We start from the raw sequence: 6,723 nt of genomic DNA, 5'->3' as shown, positions 1-6,723 counted from the left end.
ATGTGCATGTTTCGATAGTCTTTCTGGCATTTGATTAATAAAAGATAGAGGGTAATGATCTTTCCTAGTAGATTTATTTAATTTCCTGAAATCAATTACCATTCTATATCGTGTAACAATTCTTTGCGGGATCAATTCATCTTTATCGTTAGGAACAAAGGTAATACCTCCCTTCTTAGGGACCCAATGAACAGGACTAACCCATCTACTATCAACAATAAGATAAATTATACCTGCCTCCAGAAGCTTTAGTATTTCATTTCTTACAAGTTCCTTCATTTTAGGATTTAATCGTCATTGGCGATCAACAACTGGTTTAGCATATTGATTTTTTGCTGACATAGTGTGGGACTAATGCCCTTAAGATCATCAAGAGTATATCCAATACCGGCGCGGTGCTTTCTCAGAGTTTTCAATACTCTCTTTTGTCCAAGCTCTGAAAATTTATCACTAATAATAACATGATATATCTCTTTTTAATCAAGATAAGCATACTCCAGAGTGTCGGGTAATTGTTTAAGCTCTAACACCGGATCACCCTTGGGTGGAGGCGGATCCTCGAGTATTTCAACAGGTAGGTTGTGTTTCAGAATAGGCTGTTGATCAAAGAAAATCCTATCTATTTCATTCCTTCCATTCATATGCATATCATTTTCATGGTCTAGCAAATATTGTTCTAATGGATCGGTTGGAGGCATAGCGATAGAAGCGACACCAATAATTTCATCTTTACAAGGCAATTCTTTGTCATGGGGTTGTCTACGAAATTTAGAGAAATTGAACTCATGAGATGCATCCCCAAAACTGACAGTAACCGTTCCTTTTTCACAATCAAACTTAGCATTAACAGAATTCAAGAAGTGTCTACCGAATATAATGGGACAAAAATCATCCTATGGGGAACGAAGAACAAGAAAATCAGTAGTATACTTTATTTTCCCACATAAGACTTCAACATCTCTAACAACCCCAATTGGTGAAATAGTATCTCTATTAGTCAGCTTGATGGTGACATCAATTTCCTCTAATTCGGCTGGTGCAATATCATTCATAATTTCTTGGTATAAGCTAAAGGGATTTGCACTCACACTAGCACTCACATCACATAAGCCATGTTAACCACGATCTCCTATCTTAACAGAAACAACAGGCACGCCAACAATAGGTCTATGTTTACCCTTAGTATCACGTCTAGCAATTCTAGCAGCTTCATGACAGAAGTGAATGACATGCCCATCATATTATCAACCAAGAGATCTTTAACCATAGCAATATTAGGTTCAACTTAATTTGTTCAGGAGGTATAGGTGTTCTAGTACAACTCTTACGTACCATAGTTTAACTTCCAACATGTTCCTTTATCCTAACATGAAAGGGTGGTTTCTCAATGTAAGTAGTAGGAATTACAGGATCAACATTATAAATAATAGTTTCTTCTTCAACTTTAATAGGTTCAGCTACTTTAACTATAATGGGAGGATGATATTTATACCACTTCTCCTTGGGGATATCAACATGAGTAGCAAAAGATTCATAGAATGAAGCTACTATCTCACAGTCAAGTCCATATTTAGTGCTAAAATCACGAAAAGCATCGGTGTCTATAAATGATTTAACACAATCAAACTTAAGGCTTATACCTGACTCATTACCTTCATCAAGTTCCCATTCTTCAGAGTTGCGTTTAATTATTTCCAATAAGTCCCATTTGAATTCAATATCTTTCTTTATAAAGGAACAAACACAAGAAATATCGAGCATGGATTGATGAGTACGAGAGAGCCGAGCATAAAAATTCTTAATAATAATTTCTCTCGGGAGCTCATGATTGGGGCATAAATATAACATTGAATTAAGCCCCCCCCCCCCAAGCTTGATCGATTCTTTCTCCTTCACGAGGCCAAAAATTATAGATATAATTCCGATCACGATGAACCAGATGCATAGGATAAAACTTGTGATCAAAAACCAATTTCTATCGGTTGTAGTTCCATGATCCAATATCATCACATAACCTATACCATGTCAACGCATTTTCCTTCAAAGATAAAGGAAAGACCTTCTTCTTGACATCATCCTCGGGCAGACCTGCAAGCTTAAATAATCCACAAACTTCATCCACATAGATTAGGTGCAAATCAGGATGTAGTGTTCCATCTCCCGCATAAGGATTAGCTAGCAGTTTTTCTATCATACAATAAGGAATTTCATAATAAATATTTTCAGTAGGTGCAGCAGGTTGAGGAGCATCTCTTTGTGCTTCTGGTCGGGGTGAAGATAGCCCGAACAAGCTCCTCAAAGCATTATTTTCCATAGTGACAAGTGACAGTAAATTTCAGCATAGAATATAAATTTTTCCTTACCAAGTTCCACGTACCAAAGGCGCTTCACTCCCCGGCAACAACACCAGAAAAGAGTCTTGATGACCCACAAGTATAGGGGATCTATCGTAGTCCTTTCGATAAGTTAGAGTGTCGAACCCAACGAGGAGCAGAAGGAAATGACAAGCAGTTTTGAGTAAGGTATTCTCCGCAAGCACTGAAATTATCGGCAACAGATAGTTTTGTGATATGGTAAATTGTAATGAGTAACAAGTAACAATTGTAACTAAGGTTAAGCAAGGTGGACCAATCCTTTTTGTAGTAAAGGACAAGCCTGGACAAACTCTTATATAAAGAAAAGCGATCCCGAGGACACATGGGAATTTATGTCAAGCTGGTTTTCATCATGCTCATATGATTCGCGTTCGTTATTTTGATAATTTGATATGTGGGTGCACCGGCACTTGGGTGCTGCCTTTACTTGGACAAACCTCCCAATTATGATTAACCTCTCTCGCAAGAATCCATAACTACAAAATAGGAATTTAGATAAATCTAACCATAGGTTAAACATATGGATCCAAATCAGCCCCTTACTAAGCAACGCATAAACTAGGGTTTAAGCTTCTGTCACTCTAGCAACCCATCATCTACTTATTACTTCCCAATGCCTTCCTCTAGGCCCAAATAATGGTGAAGTGTCATGTAGTCGACGTTCACATGACACCACTAGAAGAGAGACAACATATAATTTATCAAAATATCAAACGAATACCAAATTCACATGATTACTTATAACAATACTTACCCCATGTCCTCAGGAACAAACGTAACTACTCACAAAGCATATTCATGTTCATAATCAGAGGAGTATTAAGAATCATTAAGGATCTGAACATATAATCTTCCAGCAAATAAACCAACTAGCATCAACTACAGGGAGTAATGAACACTACTAGCAACTCACAGGTACCAATCTGAGGTTTTGAGACAAATATCGAATACAAGAGATGAACTAGGGTTTCGAGAGGAGATGGTACTGATGAATATGTTGATGGATATTGACCCCCTCTCGATGAAAGTTTGTTAGTGATGATGATGGCTTCGATTTCCCCCTCCGGGAGGGAAGTTTCCCCGTCGGAATAGCTCCGTTGGAGATTTAGATTGGTTCTATCGAAGTTCGGCCTCAAGACGGCGGCGTCGCGTCCCGAAAGGTCTGATATGATTTTTTCCAGGTCAAAACCCTTCATATAGGAGAAGATCGGCACGGGAGGCCTGTCAGGGGGCCCACAAGCCTGCAGGGCGCGGCCAGGGGGTTAGGCCGCACCCCATGGGCTTGTGGCCACCTGGTGGCTCCCCTCCGGTATTTCTTTCGCCCATTATTTTTATAAATTCCAAAGATGCTCTTCGTAACTTTTCACGACTTTGGAGGTGTGCATAATAGGTCTATCAGATTTGCTCCTTTTCTAGTCCAGAATTCCAGCTGCCGGCATTCTCCCTCTTGTAAAATAAGAGAGAAAAGGCATAAGTATTGTACCATAATGTGTAATAACAACCCATAATGCAATAAATAATGATATAAAAGCATGATGCAAAATGGACGTATCAATAATCCTAATGTGACTACGAGTATCCGCATGCAAGACATACATCATGTGCTCTCAAACCTGAATATTCAATCCAACATAACGAGATCTTGAAGTGGAAGACTCAATTCATCACAATAATAGCATGGGACAAAAACCATATGATCCAACTATATAAACAAAGCTCATGACATATCAAGATCATGACATCTCAAGAACACGAGAGAGAGATTAAACACATAGCTACTGGTACAAACCCTCGACCCCGTGGGTGGACTACTCCCTCCTCGTCATAGTCTCCACCGGGATGATGAAGATGGTCACCGGAGATGATATCCCCCTCCGACAGGGTGCTAGAATGGACGTTCGATTAGTTTTTCATGGCTACAAAGACTTGCGGCATCGAAACTTCTCATCTAGGGTTATTTCTGGAGGTTTCTCTATTTATAGGACTTTTGAGCATTGGAATCACAGCAAGATGGGCCAAGAGGTACCCACTAGGTACCTGGCCGCGCCAGGGGGGGCACGCATGCCCTGGTGTCTAGTGGGCAGCGTGGGCCTACTCTCTCGTGGTTCTTTGCTCCTCTGGATGTCTTTTGGGCAGAAAAAATGAGAAAAAAGTTTTGTGACATTTGGACTCCGTTAGATATGGAGTTTCCGCAAAGTAAAAAACAAGAAAAAATAATAACTGGCACTGGGCACTATGTCAATAGGTTAGTCCCAAAAATTGATATAAAGTTTCCATAAAATGTTTGTAAAACACCCAAGAATGATAATATAACAACACAGAACAATCAAAAAATATAGATACGTTCGAGGTGTGTCACTCGACGACCCTCATGTCGGCTTGATTGTTGGCCGCGGCATGCACCGCCTCGAGAGCAGCCCCGTCAGCGAGGACTTGGCCTTCCTTGGTCAGGAGGTGCTCGTGCTCCGCCTCCTGGCCGGAGGTGGTCTGGGTGGCCTCTCGCTCCAAAAGGGCCACATCAGCCTCCCAGTCGGCGAGGGCCTCCTCCTTCTGGGCAAGTTCCCCCTCGTGTGCGGTGCATTGTTGCTCGTGCATGACATGGGTGTCCATGCGCACCCAGAGCTCCTGCTTGCAAAGAGCAGGTTGCTCCTCTGTCCTGTGGGCGCGGGATTCGGCCTCCAAGCGTCGTTCAACATCCACTCGAAGGTCGGCCTCGAGCGCGTCGAGAGTGGCCCAGGCGCTCCCGAAGGCCTCGCGCATGACCAAGGGCCCACCCCCTGTGGCAGCCACTCGATGGCCCATTGGGGGTTTCCTCCTCCATAGGGCCCTTGCCCTTGTCCATGGCAGCATCGCCGGCTGCAGGTTGGGGCTCACCGCAGCCCCCCGAGGGGTGTCCTCAACACTAGCCACCCCCGGGGCCAGGTTTTTGCATGGATCAAGGGACTGCGTGATGAGTCACACCAGCGAGGGCACTGTGGGAGAGGTGGCCATGTGCTTCTTATGCGTGGGTACCCTGCAGGGTTCAGCGATTCAATCCCTCATCTTCATCAGTGACAAGAAGTAATGGACGAAGGAGGTTGGAAAACTTATTCGTCGGTGGCGGACCAGCAGCTCTGTATTGGTAGGGACCTTGGGCGTTGGCTGCCACCACTTATGGGGGAGGAGGGCAGTGACACATGTTCGGTCCTGGCCACGGTAGCGGCGGAGCTCCTCTTCGGTTCCATGTCGATGGAGAGCCGTAGCGGAGGCACACAAGAAGGTGTAGAGAAAGCGGCAAACGGTGTATGCGTAAGGAAGGAGGAGAATGCACAGGGTAGGTGCATGAGGGAATGATGTGTCTCCAACGTATCTACTTTTCCAAAGACTTTTGCTCTTGTTTTGGACTCTAATTTGCATGATTTGAATGAAACTAACCCACACTGATGTTGTTTTCAGCACAACTGCCTTGGTGTTATTTTTGTGCAAAAAAAGTTCTCGAGAATGGGCGAAACTTTTTTTGAATTTTTTCTCGGATTTAAAATGAATTTTGGAGCAAAGACCTACCGGAGGGGGCTGCGTGTGGCCCACGAGGCAACATAGCATGCCCACCCCCTAGGCGCACCCTCTTGTGTAATGGGGCCCACGAGCATGCGCCGACCCTATTTCCAATCCTATAAATTTAACTATTTAGAGAAAAACCATAGAGAAGTTTACATCGTGATCTGCGAGACAGACCCGCCGCCACCTCCTGTTCTTCCTCCGGAGGGCTAATCTGGAGCCACTTTTTGGCTCCGGAGAGGGGGATTCATCACCGTCATCATCACCAACCCTTCTCCACATACAATTCCATGATGCTCACCATCGGGAGTGAGTAGTTCCTTTCTATATGAGCATCAAGTAATTCATTCAGTGGCACAATTTGATGAAACTGAAATTGTGCCACTGAATGAATTACTTGATGCTCATATAGCTAAAGGTAGAGAACCTGAAAATGTCGAAACTGATGAAGATCTTCAATCACCTACCACACCTCCCTATCCCAATAAATATGAATTACCTTATGTACCTGACGGTTGTGTTATGGATGGGGAGGTACCTAGTGTTGACGAACGTCACATGAGAAACAAAAAATTTCCTACGCGGACACAAGATCTATCCATGGTGATGACCATCTACGAGAGGGGAGGGTGCATCTACATACCCTTGTAGTTCACTAAGCGGAAGCGTATATAACACAGTTGATGTAGTCGTACGTCTTCACGATCCAATCATGATCTGTCCTGTGTTCTCATCACGATCCGTCCCGCGGCGCCATCACGATCCATCCCGATCTAGTGCCGAACGGACGGCACCTCCGCGTTTAGCACAC

The sequence above is a fragment of the Hordeum vulgare genome, chromosome 4H (assembly GCF_904849725.1).
Source record: "Hordeum vulgare subsp. vulgare chromosome 4H, MorexV3_pseudomolecules_assembly, whole genome shotgun sequence".
In the NCBI taxonomy this organism is placed as follows: domain Eukaryota; kingdom Viridiplantae; phylum Streptophyta; class Magnoliopsida; order Poales; family Poaceae; genus Hordeum; species Hordeum vulgare.
This window is presented reverse-complemented; position numbering follows the sequence as displayed.